Source organism: Delphinus delphis, chromosome 12 (assembly GCF_949987515.2).
Source record: "Delphinus delphis chromosome 12, mDelDel1.2, whole genome shotgun sequence".
NCBI classification, from domain to species: Eukaryota; Metazoa; Chordata; class Mammalia; order Artiodactyla; family Delphinidae; genus Delphinus; species Delphinus delphis.
In genome coordinates, this window is record NC_082694.2 from 43,353,459 (window position 1) to 43,375,626 (window position 22,168).

The 22,168-nt window shown below is 43.0% G+C and overlaps 1 long non-coding RNA gene across 2 annotated transcripts in view; it reads right to left on the reverse strand.

The window, feature by feature from the left end:
- Positions 1-22,168, reverse strand: part of LOC132434894 (uncharacterized) — a 427,467-nt gene that overhangs the window by 8,433 nt on the left and 396,866 nt on the right. For both annotated transcript variants that reach the window (XR_011246683.1, XR_009521451.2), the window contains exon 7: positions 401-565. This is a non-coding gene — a long non-coding RNA (uncharacterized lncRNA). The remainder of the gene's footprint in view (positions 1-400; positions 566-22,168) is intronic.

The following is a 22,168-nucleotide window of genomic DNA, read 5'->3' on the forward strand; positions in this document are numbered from 1 at the left end:
GATGCTGCTGCTGCTGGTCTTAGGACCACTTTGTGAGAACTGGTGTTCTAAAATACACTTTCCACTGTCTTCTGTGGGCCTTAATAATTACACTTACATACACACACACCCCCCAGGATAATAAAATGTTATATATTTTAAGTTATAAAAATGCCAAATATTATCATTATTAATAATAGCTACTTTGAGTACCCACTGTGCGCCAGTGCTATTAATTGTCCAAGGCAGGTATTACTGCCCATTTTACCAACTAAGGCCTGACCCAGCCCAAATCCAACTCCTAAGCCTATGCACTTAACTTCTTTAATACTTTCTTAACAAGTAATAAAATGAGTCAAAATTAACCAACGTGCAAGTATTTTTAATCAACGTATTTTCTACATTTTAATAGCATACATACCTGTATTAACTCTAAGTGGAAGAGTATACTTTTCTATATATCACTTAAAGCTAAAAAAAGGAATATCCAAGGACTATTGCAAAATTAACCAGCCAACAAAGGTGTACTGAGTTCTTCCTGATACTTGACGACCACAGGACAAGCCAGCTTCCTGACCTAATGCACCTGAAACAATCAGGAAATAGTTTAAGATTAGTGTAAATGTCGAACATGAGTGCCGCCAGATTTTTTTTTCTGCCTTGACAGATAGTAGTAAGTGCAAAAGATAACGTGGCACCCAAACAATGTCTTAGAGCAGCGGTTCTCAAGCTTTCCCCAGTGTCAGAGTCACCTGGAGAGCTTGTCGAAACTCACACAGCTGCCTCCCAGTTTCGGATTTAGCAGGACTGGTGGGAAGCCCAAGAATTTGCATTGCTAACCATTTCTCAAGTGATGCTGAATCTGCTGGTGCAGGGACTACACTTGAAGAACCACTGTTCTAAAACAAGCCTTCCTGGATTCTGATCCAATTTTTGGGCACTGATTCAGCGGACATTGCTGGAGTGCCTACCATGTGTAAAGCTTCTTTCTAGCTCTGAGGATAAAGCTGTAAACCAAACAGACAAAAATCTCTGCCCTCGTGCTTCCCTGGTGGCACAGTGGTTGGGAGTCCGCCTGCCGATGCGGGGGGCGCGGGTTCGTGCCCCGGTCCGGGAGGATCCCACGTGCTGCGGAGCGGTTGGGTCCGTGAGCCATGGCCACTGAGCCTGCGCGTCCGGAGCCTGTGCTCCGCAACAGGAGAGGCCACCACAGTGAGAGGCCCGCATACCGCAAAAAAAAAAAAAAAAAAAATCTCTGCCCTCAAGGAGCTATTTAGGAAGGATGGCTGACAGGAAATAATAAGTACATAATGTAACAAGGGATTCTTTGAATCCCTTGTTACAAATGGGCAGATAGAGGACTCTGTCTTAGTGTGTTCACCTCTCTGAGGAGATAATATCCATCAGAACAAACCAGTGTAGACATCTAGGTGAAGAGAGTTCCAAAGAGGAAGTACAAAGGGCCCTGAGACAGAAATGTGCTCAGTGTGTTCAAAGAAAGGAGACTAGTGGCAGAAGGGGCGTGTGCAAGAGGAGAGTGGTAGATGAGATTCAGATTTAATAGGAATCTGCATTTTTAAAAAGGAGATTGTAATACACATACAGGTTTGGAAATGACTTCTCAGGTGCAATTATTTCTAAAGCTCATCCAACTTTTTCTGTTTCTCATCAACACTATTTTGGTGTGAGATCTGAGAGTAGACATGTTCCCTGCAGCAGAAAACAAAGAATGCATCCTCATAGGGAAAGGTTTATTAGGCATGCCCAGGGACTGAGCTTTGCATGATTTTTATTCAAAAAAATCGTTTCTCTCTCCTAAACAAGAGTCTGAGTCAAGCTTACATACTGAATGTGCAAATGGCGGAAATAACTGAATCCAAAGAGGAAAGGGAAGCTCTTGGTGACAGACAAGATATGGAGGGCAAAGGAAGGAACGAATAGATATGCAAATGAGGATTTAGAGAAGGAAAGGAATTTACATGGGGATGACAACAGGTCTGGTTCTATACCTAAGTCTATGTGAATCTAATGGAAGTGCGTGTGTGTGCGCACGCATGTGCACACATGCGCTAAGAAGTAGGGGAGATAATAAAACTTGGGGAATAGGTCATGGCTGTTTGCAAACAGGTGATAAATGAAGCCTCCTAATTAAGTAAGTTCCCTGAAGAAGTGAGCGTGGAGGGTGGAGAACAGAAGGTGGGAACTCAGCCCTGGTGAGGAGAGATGACCATGGGAGGAAGAAGAGAGAAAGAATCAACAGCAGAGTACAAGAAAAGTGCAACAGCCTACCAGCCTATTTCCCTAAATTACTGTGTCTGACAGAACTGCAGTAAACACAAAATGGGCAAAGGTCAGTTCTTCTGTCCTTCAAGCATATGGGTATGTAACCAGCTGGTTTGTAAAAGGGAGCTCGTATTATGGAGAACACTTTATCCCATAAATAAGTCAGACTCAATTATTTTATATCAAAACAGTATCTTCGCTTTTAACGAGCACAACTGCCAATACCCCAGAGTCACACATTATGAATCACTATTTGCTCCTTCCTACACTTTCTAATTTCCTGCTAAGGAGACAGGGCTGAGTGGGGTCGTTAATCTGAATTAGAAATACTGTGACCTGCTCTGCATTTTGCTTGCTAACACTGTGGCAGATCTGGATCTATGGGGTGTTTACTTTCCATTCAGTTCTGAGGAAGAGGGGGGCAGACATGCGGGAGACGCTGAGCTAGTTTTAACTTTTAAGCCTTTTTTTTTTTTTGCGGTACGCGGGCCTCTCACTGTTGTGGCCTCTCCCGTTGCGGAGCACGGGCTCCGGACGCGCAGGCTCCGGACACGCAGGCTCAGCGGCCATGGCTCACGGGCCCAGCCGCTCCGCGGCATGTGGGTTCTTCCCAGACCGGGGCACGAACCTGTGTCCCCTGCATCGGCAGGCGGACTCTCAACCACTGCGCCACCAGGGAAGCCCTCTTTTAAGCCCTTTTAAATTCCAGATACCATTTGGGCATCTCACTTTGGGCTTTGAAATCACTGCTGTCATTTCAATGCTTTTACTGGAAATGTCATCAAATGACAAGCTTTGCTCAGCCTCTGTCTGGAATTCTAGAAGGTTCACCTAAGCAGCCTAAAATAACATGCTGGCTTTATTAGAAACGGGGAAACGTGTGTATTTTTCTGGCTGAATTGATGTGACTCAGTGGATATTTCACTGCTGATGCCATGGAGGGAAGAATCTGTATGAGGCAGGGGCACCTGCAGGCAGTTGGTTCAATAAGTCTCTCTCACCACTGCCTCCTTACTTCAGAGGAAATACAATGAATGGCCCTTGGAAAAACATAACTGCAAAGCCATCATTTACAGCTTTCAGATATTTATTTCACTTGCAATAACTGCTTACTGTGTGGGCTAGGAAAATACACAGAGAGAAAACTCAAGTTTTTAATTCACCTTCTTGTTTAGAACTCTGGTAAGAATTTTGATGGAATTACTGGGGCTGATGGGAGTTGAGAATTCTCTTCAGAACTACGCCAGCCTTGTTCTCCCAAAGCACCTGGACCAGAGTCGCAGATGATAGCAGACACCTAGTGCAGCAAACTTTGGTCGAAAGATGCCAGTGCCTTTCTTGACCTACCCAATCTGGCTCTAGCCCCTAATTGGTCACAGCCCTTACTGCTAACAGTACTACTAAGGGAAATTCATTAGAAATAGAAGTGGGTTTCAAAAGGGCTGGATGAATTCCCAGCAGGCATGTCTGTTAGGGTGTCTGCAGGTACAGACACTGAGATCAACAAGAATGGCTGCATTCCCTCAAGTCACTTCAGACGTCTCTCCCAGACTCTGAAAGCAGAGACTGAAGGAACTGTGGGTTTGAGCTAAGAGTCATTCATTTGTCTGTCCTGGCCACTGGGCCCTACCACCCCATTCCAGTGTCCTTGGAAGCTGGGAGGATGGGAGCCTCACATTTTCTTCACAGCTTAAGCATGAAAAATGTTCCCTTTCTGACTCATCCCCTGCCCCCCACACGGCCGTCCATGGTCCTGGGTGGGTAGGTTCCTGAAACAGGCCCATCCACAGCTTCACCCTGACCCCCTTGGGCTGGCCAACATCCCAGTGCCCACTATACATACCGCACTTCCTCCTGAGAGACCCAGAGGTGACTGTAGCCAACTTGCTTTGGAGCCTTGGGCTTTGGGGGTTTTGTGGATGCTCTAGGGCTATGGAAAACTTGAGTAATTTTCTGTGGTCACAACCCCAGGGTCCCCAGTCAGTGTAATTATAAGTCAATCACTTCCCGTCCAATTCTGGCTTCTCTTCCCTTTGGGCAGGTAAAATCATTACCATGGCTCCCTTCTCCCCTCAGTCAGACATTTGTACAGGCCATTTACCTCATGCCTCATGAATCTTCTCAACTGAATGTTATTTGGGGGGTTGTACTTTTTTATTGAACTCAGAACAGCAGAAGGCCTGTCATCGATCTCGCTGCCCTCCACAGCCCAGGGCGGCCTTCTGTTTCCCTAAGTGCAAGGGCCAGGCAGACGATCCGCAGGAAGAAACCTTTCTGATGCACAGCCCTGGAGGGCTCCCCAACCTGCAGCCCTCAGGAGATGCCCCCGGGGTGTAATGAGGCCAAAGGAAGCAACGCTCTCTCTACAAGGGAGGCACTGAGGGCAGGACGGGGAAAGAGGAAGCTTTATGTGTATTGAGAAATGTGAGGCAGAACCCCTTGCAAAGAGGTCCAAACCTCCCTCACTACAGTAACTAGAAGAAAGAAAGAGAGAGAGAGAGAGGGACAGAGGGAGAGAGGGAGAGAGGGAGGGAGGGAGGAAGGGGAGGAGGGAGGGAGAAAGGAAGGAAGGAAGGAAGGAAAGAAGGAAGGAGGGAGGGAGAAGAAAGAAAACGCCTTCTTGAGTCAAGTAAAGCAGTTCCAGATACAGGCTGGTTATTTATGAGTTACTTTTGTTAAGCCAGAATCCAGTGGGCTGTTTAAATGCTCCCCAGGACACCTCCTAATTGCCCTTCCCCTCCCTGCTCCATCAATGATCCCACCAAACAAACCCACAGAAGGTGTTCGTATTAAGACTTTTCACGATGTAGAAGGAGTTCCTACTTTGGCCTAAACCCAACCCACAGAGCTCAGATCCAGGGAGTCTCTATCCCTGAAATGCCCCACCACCTCTGAAACCTTAAAATTCCCTGAGTGATATGCATTTCCAAGGTTCCAAGTTTGCAGTTTCCCTTTTCTGAGGGCATGGATTTTGCAGTTGAACTTGGAGCCAGATTCACTGTCCATTCCTGCCCCAACAGCACGTACTTCAAAGGCCTTGTTGCGTTTTTACTTATGTCGTTTAACCGCTGTCAGCATTTCCACAATCATTTCTTATGTTCCTTCCTCTAGCATTTTCCAACTTAACAGCGATTCCCTACAGAGGATGTCAATATAGCAGCATAAAGTGGTAGGAGAGTATGGTTGTAGAGTCTGGGGGACCTGAGTTCAGATCCCAAGTCAGCAACTTAGAAGCTGTGTGTCTTTGGGCAAGTTACTCAACCTCCTTAAATTCCAGTGTTTTCATGAATAAAATAGGGGTGATAATGGTACCTAACTCTTGGAATAGCTGTGAGGATTAAATAAAATAATGAACAAAAATAGTTTTCCTGGGTCTGGAGCAGCACTGCCCAGTAGATATATATTTTGAGCCGTGTATATAATTTTAAATTTTGTAGTAGTTTCCTTTTTTAAAAAAGGAAGACAGTTGAACTTAACTTTATGTATATGTTACGAAATATTACCATTCTAAACAGCATCAATATAAAATATATAAATGAGATATCTTTAAATTCCTTTTATCATACTAAATCTTTGAAATCTTATATGTATTTTATACATCTCAATACAGACTAGCCACCTGCCAAGTGCTTGTGGGTAGTGGCTATAATATGGGGCAGCACAGGTCTGAAACATGGTAAATATTAGGTAAAGGCAAGTTCCCTTCACTAAGACTCTGTCTTTCCATGCCTTGGGGTTTAGAGATATTTGGAAATGAACTCTGAGATCACCTTCAGCCCCAGTGCTGAAAGGATGTTTCCGAGTGTCAGTGTTGGTCTTTTCCTACAGGAGGACAGGCAAGGACTTGGTGCCCAGTCCCCTGTGCACAGGTAGAGAGTTCTGTGGATTCTCAGTTCTATTATCCTGCCAAACAGGAAGATGATTCTGCCGTCCTGATTTCCTGGAACCCAACACCTCAGATTTGCAGAAGTCCTCAGTGGTTTAGCCCAATCTCTTATCAGATATATGAGCACCTTATACAATGCCCATGCTACTCCCTCAGCCTCTCCTTGAATGCCCCTCAGCGATGAGCAGCTCACCACACCCCCTAGGAATGTCAGATGGCATTGGTTGTAAGGAAACTCCTCCTTTAGAAACACATCCTTCTTCTAGCTTCTATTCATTGGTGCTAACACCAGTCTCTGGGAAGAGAACAAGTGAGCCATCCTCTGTGTGACAACTCTACCAGTAATTGAAGTTGGCTCTCGGGTCCCCTCCAGGTCCCCTCCAGGTCTGTTTGTGTTGAGGATAAAAGCCCCAGTTATTTCTATTGTTGCTCATATGACCGTGTGTGAAGCCCCCTCTCCATACTGCGTGTATGTGGTTGTTGTTATGTGTCCTTTGCAAAGTGCAGCCCCCAGAACTAAACATAAAACGTGTGCTGTGGGCCTTGAAACCATCTGCTCCTGATTCTGGATACCCTCACCACCAATGCCCTCTTTGCCACAGCTGCATGGCACCCTGAGCCCCTGGAAGCAGGCAGCTCTCCGCCCAGGTGGGTCCCCGCACACTCAGCTCCACGCCAGATGTCAGGCACTCTCCATCTTCCAGCTGGAAAGTCACCCTGAGTCTGGCTTCTCTCCCTTCCAGCTGTTATGCAAGGAGGGCCAGGAGCATCCGTGCCACCTCTCCTCCCACGTGCCAGGGTCTGTGAGCCATTCCCAGCTCCTTCACAGCTTCATACACAGAGGCAGGGGCCTGGAGCTGCACAGCCCTGTCCTCTCTCTGCGTCCCTGAGCCCCTCTGGCGGTGGGAGAGCCCTTGGCCAGCATTCCCCTTGTGTGATATGGAAATCCTTGCCTTGCCAGGAGCCCGGCACTGGGGCTACAGGTTTGGCCCCTCCTCTTCAGGGTCTCTAGATGTTTCTCCGCCACCTATTAACTTCACACCAGACTCCCATTAAGGCCCAGTTCAAAAGAGTGGGGTGGGTGACGTGTGGGGATGTTGGGTAGGGCCGAACACACTTCTCCAGAGATGTGGAAGGAAAGGAGCAGCTGCAAGGGAAGATTAAGCTCAGCTGCGCGCCCATCGATCAATAAATCAGTCAATCTTTATCGAGCTCCTCTGCCTGCACATGCTCATTAGCCAGCATGGACCCAAGAGTTGCAGCTCTGAGTCTGGGATTTGAGGGGGGAGGAGTAGGGCTCTGGTCAAAATATTTTCACCTCATAAAGTTCAGTGGTTTCCTTGTAGGGTCATTAGCTAATTCACGCTAAGGTGTTAATGACTTATCAGCTTTCATGCTTTCTAAAGGGACTCTAGCCAGGGAGTGGTCCTGGGTAGGGACCACCTAAGAGGGTGAAGGATGGAGAAGTAAATGCTAAAGGCAAATTATGCCATTTTCCCTAGGGCTTGGGATGGGAATATTAATTGGGTCAGGACAGAAGGTAGGAGCAGGGCTCTGGTGACAGTACTGCTTTCATTCCCTCAGCTCTACCCCTCACCGAATGTGACCAGCAGCTGGTTAATTAGCCTCTCAAGCCTCTGCTCTCTCACCAGTACAATGGGAGTGTCCGCCAAAAGAGTTGGGAGCATAAAGCACTTAGTACAGCTCTCAGTTTAAAACAAAACAAAACAAAAACATGGTGGTTACTTCTGTTCATATTGAATTAAACCCAGACTGACAAGAGCTATGACCTTTGAAAAAAGGGACTGGCTAGTGAATCTTGCTTGGCCTTCCTCTATAACAATTCCTGTCAGACAGGCCTCATTTGGTGGCCTTTTATGACACTGTCATTTGCAAGATTGTCCATACCTTTTTGATATTCATCCTGGTTCATTTGTATATCCCCCTTAGCTTACCTCTTAATTACTGTCTCACAAGTTTATTGCTCTCAAATCATCTCCCGGAAATATCAAAGGCAGCCTCCCCAGCCCAGTGTTTTGGGATTTGGTGGCCAAATGGCATTTTCCTTTTCCTTCTGGTTCATAATTTTATAGATTCTGCCTGTTTCTCGTGTCAGACACAGAGCCTGCAGCGTGTCTTTATGCCACAGTCTTGCCTGCCTCACATTCTCCATTCATTCATTCAGCAAACATTATTGGGTTCCCTCTAAGTGCTGCTAAGAAGGGCAGGGCCACAAAGATGGTCCCTTTTCTCATAGCCATTACCTACTAATAGGTGAAGACAGACAAGAAATAAACAAGCAAATGAATAAAATAATTTCAGTGCAATGAAATGAAGAAGAGAAACAAGAGTCTGAGACGGAGATGACTAGAGAGAAGGTTGTCCACATGAAAGAAGAGGTCCTCAGGTGGCGAAGGGCTCAGAATGAGACCCTGACATAGAATTAGGGTGGCTACAGCCTCGTGAGCTTGGGGGAGTCAGGCAAGCAGTGGGGGTGAAGGGATCAGCTGGAGCCAGATCACCAAGAGCTTTGTAGTCCATCATAAGGAGACTAAACTTTATTTATTTATTTTATTTTTATTTATTTATTTATTTTTGCGGTACACGGGCCTCTCACTGTTGTGGCCTCGCCCAGCCGCTCCGTGGCATGTGCAATCTTCCCGGACCAGGGCACGAACCCGTGTCCCCTGCATCGGCAGGCGGACTCCCAACCACTGCGCCACCAGGGAAGCCCCTAAACTTTATTTTAAACTTATTGAGAAGTTGTCTAAAGGTTTTAATCATGGCAGTAACATAATCTGATGTGTGTTTTGCAAGATTAGCTTTGCCAACAACGGTAACTGGGTTAAGTTTGGGAAGAAAACAGATTGTAAATTTGGAGACTGTTCTCTTAATCTAAATGAGAGATGATGGTGGTCAGGACCAGTGGAAGAAAGTAGATAGATTCCAGGCACATTCACAAATTAGAGGAGAGAATTAGCATGCCTTGCTGATGGACTGGATGTGTGGAGTAGGATGAGGATAAGAATTATCAAGAATGATTTCCAACTTTCTCTGTGGAGTAACTGGATCAAGGTACAAAGGTATCATTAAAGAGGTAGGGAAGATACAAAGCGGGGGGTAGAGAACTAAGTGCCCTGTTTCAGACACACATTAATGTTGTGATGTGTCAAACATGTGGATGGATATGTGAGCCTGGAGCTCATAAACATAACCAGACATGAATTTGGATGTCATAGCATAAAGATGACCCGTAATCCTCATTGGTCAATCCACTCACTGCCTTCCTGCCAAGCATTCCAGCTCCTCTCCCAGAGTCACAATCCAGTGCTATTGCATTTGTTGAGCCCCCAGCAAGGCTGGACCCACAGATTTCCAGGTCTGACCAGGGAGTCCCAGAAGACAAAAACCCAGACACCCAGTAGTCACTACTATTTCCTGTGGAACCACACCCTCTCATTCAGTTCTAAGGAGCACTGCTCATTGCCCCGTATTGTTTTCTCCCAAGGCTCATTGCAAGTGTTACTCTATGTACCATTTGGCAAAATGGCCATCTCAGTAGGTATTCAAGCAAACACTTGTTCTGGTTTTGAAAGTGGACATAAATGACCATTCCTATCCATAAAATCCTCTTACTCTGATTGGCACCACAGCCTTTGGGTAGCTAAATTTACTCTCTATTACTCCTGGTGTTTTAAAGCAAATATATTTTAAGCACTACATGTGCCCATGGCTATGATATCAAATGAAAGGAAATACAAACTTTGATAAACACAGGAGAGGCCAAGAAAAGAGACTGGGGCATCTTTTATCCTGTGCTTTCATCCCTAGAGGGCCCAGATTTCCACAATGATTCTTCTCAATGAGACATTCCAGGAATCATGAGCTACCAGAGAAGAAAAACATTACTTACGACATCTAGTTTTTTTCCAGCTTTTACATTTCTCCCATTTTAACGGAAAGGATTGTTTTCCCCTTCTTATGTGTATAGAATTGACTCCTAGACAAGGTTTCACAAAATTTAAATTTTGAGGTTTTAACATATTTGCAGAGGGTAGTCATTTATATAGGAGATTCCGGTGAACATGTACTTCAAGCAAAAATCACTACACTATTAAACACTTTTGCATGCTGTTGTAATGTTTCCATATAAAATTACAAAAATTTGCTAACTCTTTACCTGCTCTCAGCCTAAGAAGAATCAAAGCCATCAATGTATGCCACGCCAGCAACTTTTTTTTCTGTTTTAAACTGCACTAGGGAGCTTGAATTTGCATGCTAAAATAAATGAAACAATTTGATTATATTTGCTGAAACAGCCCATTACTGTGTATCATTTCAGAAGACCACAAAATTTAGCACATATAATCGAAATGGATTGCCTCCTTCTAACTGTGAGAGCATTGAGGAGAAACTATAAAAACACTGGGTATTGTGATGAATTGAGTTCTCAAAATAATGCTCGTTAATTTTCTTACCAATTATCCTGCTATTACTTGAATACAGTTTAAATACCATAGAAGTCTTAAGTCTTCGCATCTTCCCTATGAGTATGTTGGTGTTTCCCTTAGAAAGATTTAACTCTGCATTTACTACTTTATACCTAATCTTCTCAGCCAGTTAGTTATTTTTCAGCTTTTGCTGCCAAAAAAAGTATTGTTGGATGTGGTAAGTTGCTTACTCTATAGGGAAGATTCCCAGCATGTGACAATTTAAGTTTTAATATAAAAATTTCTAATGTATCCATTTCCTAGTCAACATACAAATAAAATGTGGGTTAAAGGCAAGTTTCTTAATCTATCGCTATGGGAGTACTTGTACTTAAGCAAGACAACAAGCTAAAATTAGAAATGTTCTCTGACTCCACAAGAAAGCACACAGTCTACAAGAGGCCTGGGAATTGAACAGAGTGGGAATAGAAAACAAGTCATGACATGGAAACACTTGACCTGGTGTCAGCTTTCTGTGTAGATACTTGTGTTCACCTTGGTTGTGTGTGTACAAATCCCTTCTGCTCACCTGGTTTCTATCTGAGATTTTGGTTAGGAAATCATAATCCAAATGTGCAGGTGTCTCAGCATAATTCTGGGCTTTTTGTTTCAGTTCAATTGGGAAACGATTTTTTTCACCATTAGAAAAGAAGGAAGCCTACTGCCCACAAAACAAATACAAAATCAAATGAAAAATAAAACAAACAAAAAACCTTAAAGAAACATGTCTCAATGAACTTTTCTTATGAATGCTTCTTGACACAGAACATCTCAACAAGAATATCAGTTCAATATTGGGCCAAAGATATAATGATAAAACAAGAATGTTATGAAAAAGAAAACTGAAGACCTGTGGAAACAAATTGAAAAACCAAAGCAGTATCATTAAAGAAATAAATAAACTAGAAAAGCAAGGAGCAGAATAAGTACCACTGATAAATTACTGGCATAGAATAAAGGCTTGAGATAATTAGGATACACGCATGTATTGAAAGATTAATTAAAGCAGTGGAAAAAAAAGACAATTGATATAAAAGACATAGGATAACTGATATTCTTGAGAAACCCTAATATACAGAATAGTTACATATTCAAAAACATACTACAAGAAAATTTATCTGAATCAAAGGAAACTTTTAGAAATTACCTATAGTTGGAAAGAACATGTGTTCTGAGAAAACATAACACAGGACTCTACACCAAGACAGATTCTAGTTAAACTCCTGAATTTCAGGAATAGAACAATTTCAGGCATCTGGACAGAAAAAGCAAATAACCCACAAGGAACTAAAATCAGGCTGCCTTAGATCAATCAGTGTTGTAAAACAATGAAACCACTGTTCTGAGGTGAAAATAGCATGACTCTAAAATGTTATATCCAAAATGGCAATCAAGTATAAAAGCATTATGAACCATGAAAGGACTGAGAAAGCAGGCTACCCATGAGCCTGTCAAAAAAAACTTGACAATGAAAACTTGCCAATTTATTTTTGATCAAAATTTAAAACTCAGAGAAATAGAGTCTTTTTAAAAAAGATTAATGGTGGGCTTCCCTGGTGGCGCAGTGGTTGAGTGTCCGCCTGCCGATGCAGGGGACACAGGTTCATGCCCCGGTCCGGGAAGAACCCACATGCCGCAGAGCGGCTGGGCCCGTGAGCCATGGCCGCTGGGCCTGCGCGTCTGGAGCCTGTGCTCTGCAACGGGAGAGGCCACAACAGTGAGAGGCTCACGTACCACAAAAAAAAAAATAATAATGGTGAGCAGTCAATTCACTGACTATTAAACATAGGTAAATTGAAGTTACAGAATAAGGTGCAATGTTATAAACCCAAACAATATGAAAATAATAATAAAACACGCAAAAACGGAAGGCAAAGGGGAGAGAGAAGATGTGAAGATGTGTGATAGTACTATGACCCTATTCTTTCATAGCAGAGTAAGTTTAAAATGTTGAAAATTAAAATATGCAACTTTAAAATCTTGATTCCAATATCAGTATTTTTCATGTTTTCTTAACTTTGGGCAGCTTTTTTATGAAATAAAAGAGGAAATATGAGATGAGATGAGATGAGATGAAGAAATAGGTAAGTGAAGTTCAATAGTTCCTCTAGTTTTACTTCTGTAACTTCAACTAATATTAAATTTAATGCTTTTTATTTCAAAATAGCATTTATAATTTTATAAACATAATGACAAACTACTTTTTTTTTTTTTTTTGCAGTACGCAGGCCTCTCACTGCTGTGGCCTCTCCCGTTGTGGAGCACAGGCTCCGGACGCACAGGCTCAGCAGCCATGGCTCACGGGCCCACCCGCTCCGCGGCGTGTGGGATCTTCCCGGACCGGAGCACGAACCCGTGTCCCTGCATCGGCAGGCAGACTCTCAACCACTTCCCTGCGCCACCAGGGAAGCCCCCATGGTTCATTTTAAGTAATAGAAATAGAGATTATTAAAATTTCATCTTTGCCCTTTTCTGTAATTTTTTTAAATTATAAAAAAAAAAAATTGAAGCAAGAGTTAGAGCTGGACCAGGGGTATCTGATAAGAATTTTTCTCAGATTCTCCCCATTCTAGGTAGGTTGCCAAGAATTTTTATCTAAAGCAGCTGGGAGACTTATGTAGCTATCTGTATACTATGTAGGCACATATTATAGTACAGATGTATGTTTGTATAAATGTTTTTACTGCTAGAAAAGGAAATAAGTAGCCCTTCCATTTTCTTCATTTTATGTTTATTCCTCTAACTCTCCCCTCTTCAGGCCCTGGCTCTCTACCGTTCTTCCCTTGTTCGGTGGATTGAAGGAAGCACAGCATGGTGTAGTGAAAAGGTCTGCTTCCTACTTCCTCACTTAGCGACAGGGGCAGAACTTCTCTTTCCAGGCCTTACTGCTTCATCTCTAACACATTATCGCCTGCCTGATGATAGGACTTCAGTAAATGACTGAGCAGACACTTAGGTTGGAGCTGAGAAGCATGGAAGAGGACTGGCCCCTGAACAACTACAGCAGTGTTGCCAGTGGGGCTACCTTTCCACCCAGCCTTCAGGAGGACTGTTACCCAGAACCAGAAGGGTAACTGGTTCATGGCTGGACCAAGGTGCTCAACCTTGGTGGGTGAAGGCCAACAGCATATACATACTGGTTAGTGTTTTTTAATCCTTAAACTTTCCTATTCTTTTTCACAGACTTAGGTGGGGGAAGGTTGGGAGGAAATGGCACAGGGACCAAGAGAACATGTCCTGTAAGTTCATTAGTATGCAAAGAGAAGAGAATTCAGGGAGGGACAAAGGCGCAAAGCAGCTGTAGGACAGCCCTTTCAATAAAATGTTTGCATAACTTGGGACTTCACACATGTACTTTCCTTGACCCTCATGACAACAGAGAGTAAAGGAGAAGTGGCATCACCATGGTCCCTACTTTACAGACCACAGTCAGGGATTTCCCCAAGGTCACTAGACCAGTGAGTGGGGAATTAAGATCTGCTTCCCCTGAAGAGGATGTTCTTTCTAGTACAACAGTCTTTCAAATAGAAAGTCATCACAGCCCTAAGTTCATTTAGCAAACAAACAATGCAGAGAACCTGAAGAAAGACAGAAAAGGGTCAAAAAAAAAAGCTCTCCAACTTTCCAAGTCCTATGTAGGGAAACCTCTTACTCCTGACTTGCCCTGGACCTTCTTGTCTGAGGACAGCATTCCACCTGAACGCCTCAGAGTTCTCCACATGCTGTGCACAAGGCTCAGCTAGAGCCCTGCACAGAGGAAGTGGAATAGTGTCTGGGGAGGATGTGTGTGTCCCACAGAAACTTGCTCATGAGGACCTCATTCTGCAAATCCTTTGATGACTTCATTGACCCGCTTGCAGCCTCGTAGGGCTAACTGGTAGGTGCCACGCAAATACTCTTATATCTAAAGAAAAGAATAGTTTTTAGAAAATATTGATATGCTATATATTTCTAAGCCCCTGGGAGACTGCAGTTCTGTCAGTCTTTTCAAGCATCCCTTTTGCACAGGCTCCAGTGGCTTATTTCCTCACTTACCTCCATTAATGTAATTTTTGGTAGTTTGAATTGAGATTGTAATTATAATAGCTCACATTTCTTTAGCATGTATAGGCACTGTGCTAAGAGTTTTGTTGGCTTTATCTCAGTTAACAGAATTACTATCTTGATATTTTAGATGATGGAATTGAGGATCAGAGAAGTTAAGAAATTCATTCCTCATCACACAGCTTTTATGTAACAAGCATGAGATTCAAGCCCTGGTCCAGCTGATTTCAGAGCAATATTCTCAACCACTAGACTAGCATCCTACATATTCTTTCTGGTTAGCACCGCAGCTGAAGAGCACAAAACACCTGTTGAATGCCTGAATAACCCCTTGAGAATAAGCACGGAAAAGCTTTATGGCAGCATGGTATGGCTAAAAGTTTGGGCTTTGGAGTCAAGAAGCCTCAAGTTCAAATTCCAGCTCTGACACCTACAACCTGGCAGTATACTGGAGCCTCAGCTTCTCTAGGGAAATAGGATAATAGCAGCAGCAGCATCACAGCTGTTGTAATGATTAAATGCAATAATATCTAAAGTACGCTTAGCTTGGCTGCTGTGCTGCAGAAGTTCAAGAATGTTACTATTATTCATATTAAGCCAAAATAGAAGCAACTACTTTTTGTCAACCTCCATCAGCAACTTAGAGTACAACTAATAAGAGTGCACAAATTTTAAAACTATTGGCTGAAATGAATCAATCACCTGGAGATCCCATCTTTCTAGTAACACATTTTAATATCTACCTGAAAACAATACTGCAAAGACTGTCCAAGGTAAATTGACCAACTAATATTTAAGAAGCATCTAATATTTGCAAAGCATTTTGAGACATACCAGCAAGTATAAATCTAAGAGGCTGCCCTCAAAGAGATTTCAGGCCTTGTTATATAACAATAGAATGATATGTAAGCACAATAACAACAACACAAGAGATAATCCAATATAGGTGACTTTTACAATGCTGTATTTGATAAATCCCACCTGAGCCATGTAAGTTGTGACATTCTTAGCACAAAGTAAAGTCTTATGAGCCAGGAAAGTTGTACAGGTTAAGAGGGAAAAAAAGAATTTAAGAAAAGGGCAAAGACAGTGAAAAAGAAAACACAATACCTGGTGGTGCGGAGTCAGGGAAGGGGGAGAGACTGGGAAAGGCAGTTCGCATGTAAGGAGTTGTAATGGGCATGTGTGCAGTTCTGGTGGAAGGAGTAAAGCAAATAACGAAGTTCTCCCACCCCTTCCACTCTTTACTCATGGACCCAGCTAAAGAGTAGGAAAAATATTAAAGCCCTATAGTAAAGGGAAATTCCTAAAATAGCTTCCTTTAGGGACTCTCAACAGCACTGTCTCTTGGAGGAGTTTTAGGAGAATGACTGCTCACCGCCTTAAATCTGCTCTGAATTTCCAAGTCATGTAGTCAAAATACAGTACCAGCTCATAAACTGATAAGGCTGGGTGAAAAACGGGGTCAGATCTTGGCCAAATTTTGCAACTAATTTTTGCTGCAATTAAAGACAAAATTATATAACCACAGCCTCCCCCCACCCAGGTCCTTCCCCAAATTCCACCCAGGGCAGATCACTGCACACTGCAGAAAAGGAAACCATATATATCAGGAAGGTCTCAGGACTCCTATCCTCCTCCCAACCTCCCAGTCAGATTTGGAGCAAGGAGAAGAGGATAGACATTTCCCTCCTAATATCAGCCCCTCCTGGGGAGAGAAAAGTATACTTATGAGGCTAGTAGAACGCAAGGAGGTAGAAAATGACAGTCTCTCTTTGTCTCTCTGTCTCTGTCTCTCTCTCTATATACATATATATGTCTCAAAAGTTTTAGAGTACAATAAATAAAACTAAAATAACACTTTACCTTCTGCATTTGCCCTAGGAATTTATTATTGAGATTTTGGGCTAGGCTGGGACCTGGGACCTGGGACCCTTTGCTGCAGCGCTTGTACCTGGACAAAGTCTCCATGAGCAACAAAAGACAAAGAAACTATAAGGGACTAAAAATAACCGCGTGCATGCACAGTTGGGCTAAATTATGAACAACAAGATACAAAAAGACCAAAAACCCAACTGCCACTTCTGAAGAGCCCAGAGCAAAAGCAGGGTGTTGGGAGAAAAGCAGGGTACTGCGCATGCCCCCTGCACTCATCACCACCGAAGGGGTGGGCAAAGCACCTAAGCCACCCCTCCGGCCCAAGCCCTGGACCCGCCCCTACCATCACCCCAGGTAAGGAACAAGGTCCCCACCCTGGTTCAAGCGGGCAAGGGAACCTGTTACTTGTTCTCTCTCTCCACTGCTGCAGCAGGAGCCCTAGTAAAGCCTTGCTTGAATTTCTTGTCAGGTGACTGGGAGGTTAACCAATAAATTAGCCACCTTGGAAAGAGGCCCTTATCCAGTTGGCTTGGATCTCTAGGTATCCTGAAGAATTCACAGAATATCACATCCCTGAATTGGTGAACTCAACGTTGGTACTGACATTCCAACTATGATATCACAGTAAGAACGTTCAGTCTACACACACACACACACACACACACACACACACACACAGAGCAAAATTTCAGACTTGCTATTTTTGTCTTCAAATAGCCTTTTTCTACTGTCCAGACCCAATCTCTCTCTAATGTTACAGACATTATCACCCTAAACCAAACTCCTCCAGCCACAATGCATCCATGTCATCTCTCAAGTAGAGCACACATTCATCACTCCCCCTAAGTTTTCTCACACTAAACTCTCTTTTCTCTCCTATATTACCAGACCTTTTTTTTACAAATTATCCCCTACATAATTTATCCCACCAACTTATTCTGAGATCCAAAGGAGAGGACTACAATTAAACAAAATTTTAAACGAAGAACACACTTTACTAGTGGCATGGGGACTGTAAAATACAGACTGTTCATCTTCCTGAGCCCTCGTTGGGCACAAGCATCCTTAGTTCTGCAGAGTCCAAGTTACTAGTGGATATCCCTTGGTGGTATCTTGTGGACTTAAGAGCACAGGCAGCTCGAAAGCAAATAGATTCAACTTTCCCTAGAAGAGGAAAGTCAAGGAATCACAATGTACTTGGTACTCAAAGGGAACCATCAGTATCTTAAGACAAAGCACTAAAAACTAAAAAAAAAAAAAGGGGACATTTTATTTGTATTAAAGTGCTGGCATGCAAAACCAATCAACCTCTCTCATTGTGTTGTTACAGACAGCCCCATTCCTCTGCTCTTTCTCCTTTTTAAATGCCCCTGGACTTTAGAGCAATTCTCAGTGATTTTCCAGGCCAGGAGCTCAGTCTCTCCAGGGAACTTGTTAAAAATGAAAATTCCTGGGTCTCATCTAAGACCCACTGGATCAGAAGCTATGAGATACAGCCCCAGCAATATATGTCTTAAGGAGCCCTCGGGTAGTTCTGAGGCTCAGTAAAGTTGGAAAAGCACTGCTTTAGGACATTTTTCAAGCATCCCCCTTTTTCTCCTCATGCTATAGTTGACATCACCAGTTAACAGTCCTCTTCCCCATCCAAAACTAGGTACTGTCTACTCTTTGGCGAATCCTGGAACCTACAAGAGAGAATACTATAAAGGTTTATATTCAGGACACAGGATACTGGGAACAGGTTTTTATTTTCCCTTTATGGGTTTTTATATACAAAAGAATAGGCCATAAGACTATAATACCAAGTCTCACATCACAGCTTTTGAAGATAAAAAAAATAGCTTAGGGGCTTCCCTGGTGGCGCAGTGGTTGAGAGTCCGCCTGCCGATGCAGGGGACACGGGTTTGTGCCCCGGTCCGGGAGGATCCCACATGCCACAGAGCGGCTGAGCCCGTGAGCCATGGCCGCTGGGCCTGTAGGTCCGGAGCCTGTGCTCTGCAACGGTAGAGGCCACGGCAGTCAGAGGCCCGTGTACCGCAGGAAAAAAAAAAAAAAAAAAAAAGCTTAGATTAGGTTAGACTGATTACAAACAAATTCTTTTAAGAAATTAAATAAACATTATTTAATTTCTAGTTGGATCCCAGGTGAACAACTGACCCTTGACCTTGATTTTAGCACCTCTACCACCATGACACAACTAATTTAAATTGCACAATTTTAGAAGTTCTTTTATTCTTCGAAACATTATTTGAGTATTTAAGAATCTGATCAGCAAAGACTGTTTTACTTACTGTCATTTCCTTCCCTCTACCTTTCCCTACCTTGTTTCTAACTTGTGACCAAATCTCTCAGCCAGCAAACTGTCTCATGCCCACAAACATCTGTAAACATTGAAAGTCCACTTTGGTATCCAATGGTGAGGAAAGGCCAGCTGGAAAAGATGATGAAAACAGAACTCAGAGAGAATGAGGGAAATTCAAATTCTGGAAGGTGAGGAAGGATAAGACAAAGTTCAAAGAAAGACACGAGCCTTCAGCAAGGAAATTTGGGTCCTGATGTAGCCCTTAAGCTCAGCGTACTGAATTAGCAACATCGGTAAATTGAGCTGAAGAGGAGCCTAGCTGCTAAAAACTCTATTCCAATGCAACTTTTTTTCCTTCTCCAGATAATCATGACCTGGCTGGAGCAAAATAGGTTTCCTTCCCTCTATTTCTCATCTTGCAGGTAACTCTTACCTTTTTCCAATATATTTTTGAGAATTCCTTTGACCATTTTCAGATAGAGGATGTTGTTCTACTGGGTCCTATCTAAATTTTCTATGAGTGCTTTGCAAGAAAAAGGGCTGATCCAAAAGGAGTAGTTTGGATGAATCTGGAGAACTTGGACATGTAATTGTGATATTTATACCCAGTATAAATACAACACGAAACAAATGTCTTCATTTCCTCTTTTACTTAACAAGTAAACATTTTACAAAGACAATAGTTATTGTTCCCTTGGATGGCATTGGCAAGCTACATATTCAGGGAAGGATGCATTTGTATAATATGTGGTTAGAGGTTAATCAATATTTCATTCCTATTTTATGGCAACCAAAGGCAACATAGGTTATTTGGTTGTTCTTTGGCATTGTATTAGTTATATTAAATTAATTTATTCCACAAATATTTATCAAGTGCCTACAACAGAGCCTGTTACATAGTAGATATTTATAGTGGGTACTTAGTAACTCTTTATTTATGCAGAGAATATTTCTTGAGAACTCACTATATGCAGACTCAGTACTAAGTTCCCCGGCTGAGACGATTCACAAACCGCAATGGGAATTTTTTGCTCTCAGAGCCCTGAGTCTATGAATATGAAATCATTTGCATACCAAGTGACTCTGGCCCCTTCCTTCCTCCACCCCTAGCCATTCCCGCCACTGTTAATGAGACGAGTAATCGAAAAGCTTGAGCAACGTGCCGTAAATCCATCTCTAAGGCTCTGTTCATTAGTATGTCCTCCCCTGGGCCCACTGCAGGAAAATGTGCACCATTTGAAACCTGAACTATCCGCTGCCATAGTAAAGGACATGAATCAAATGCCCACAACAAAGTCTGATGCTCACTGGCTCATCCTTGTAGTAACTCCAAACACTGGTGTCACATTGCTTTGCCAGAAAGAGGAGACTCATCAACAGCTACCACTCAGATAGCTCTCACACTACTGGGGAACCTAGAGACGACAGTAATCCTACTACTCCCCTCAGGGTTCTCCTCATGTGGGTGCCTTCCTGACACTCCCACCCCTTTTCTTCAGCAGGAACCCCTTTGTTCTTTGAGCCTCCCTCTGCACTTTGAAAAACTCTCAGTGATATCGATGATCACTTTCTACTAAAATTATTTGTTTGAGTGCTTCTTAAGAATAGGCACTCTGGGTGCTTCACCTCTAAAGCCGTAACACCTCACATGCATAGTGATGGATAAATGGTTTTCAGGTAGATTTTGTTTACTCTTAATGAGTCAATAAAAAAATATCATTTAGCCAGATCCTGCAAGCCGTATAAGCGTTAGAAATATCTATTCAATTTGCTGTCTGCCCAACTAACAGTCCTAAAAGGTCCTTGCCATAGTTCATTACTACATGCAAAACCTAGAAAATATTTTTCTCAATTAATTTATTAACATAAAACTACATAAGTTTTGAACAGTTGTGACCTTGGAGATCTAGCACAATTCCCTTAATTTCATGGGTGAGGTATCTAAAGTCCTAAGAAGTTAAGTCAAGGTCATACAGCCAATGAATGGCAGAGACAGAATAGAATCCAAGTCTCCCTGCTTCCTGCCCAGTACTTGATTTACCAGTCCATGACCTGGATTCTGCTTGTTGAAGTTCCATTTCTTGAGAGGCTCATGAAAAGGTATGGAGAAGGCTCTGGCAGTTGAGCTGTATTCAGAAAGAGGGAGAAAACCTTCACCAGATGCTCTGTTACTTTTTCTTCCCTGGAGGCATAAACACTGGCCAAAAAAGCTGTCTTAGTGCAAGGAATAAGAAAAAGAAGAAATGATGGAAATCTACACAATATGCAGCTGATGAGATATAAGGAGGCCCTTTAGGACAGTCTCAGGGTTATAACTGAGGGTCAAGATAGGCTGCTTGCAGGTCAAATCATCTGCAGTAACTGAGCTCCAGAACAGAACTTTTGGGCCTGCCCTAACCAGAATTGATGTCCCTGTCATGGACCTAGAATGTGAATAGGCCATGACCTTAGGGAAAAGGGGAGGAAGGCAACACTTCCTGAAGCTTTCACCAGATGGTGCTTCATCCAATAACTCACCAAACCTCCACTGAGCATGTACTAAATGCCAGGCAAGGAGCTGAGTACTGTGGCTGCAAAGATGAATGAAAGAGAATCCCTCCCTGCTCTTAAGATGCTCATGTCTGTGATATCTTCCACCAAGAGCTCTTTAGAGGGCCTAGTACACCACACACACACACAGACACACACACACAGGCACACACACACAGACACACACACACACACTCACCCGCTAAATGTATTAGAAACCCAGCAGCATCTCTGTCACAACTCAGGATTGGACACTCAGTACTGGCACCCAGAACTCTAAACTTTCTGTCTCATGACTAACACCATTTAGGCTTTTCCATATGTCTTGTCCTAGGTCCTCAAAACAAAAGGCAACTCTGACCAAATGCTGTGAAGGTTTATGGATTGTACCAACTGCAAGGGTCATAGTAGACACTGCTTCAGAGCAGAGGAAGATTTGAACAGCAAAAGCGCTTAGGCAAGAGAAAGGGCAAATGAATTCCCTTATCAAATCTTCCCTCTCAGAATGAATGGGATACATTCTCACCTGAGAGTTATTGTTTCTCTTCAGGTACCAATTTGTGCTTCTAGAGGTACTCACTATATTTGCAGTAGTTGCAGACAGACCTTGAATATGTTACAATGTTAAGTAATTCATATTACTCTTAAATTTACCTTTTTATAGATCTAGATATAATATGTGAGAAGAATAATACAAATTCTTTATGTTGGCAACCAGCTGAACTTTCAACATTGGAACTGTGCAATAGTTTTATATTCAAAAAAATAGTCAAATTT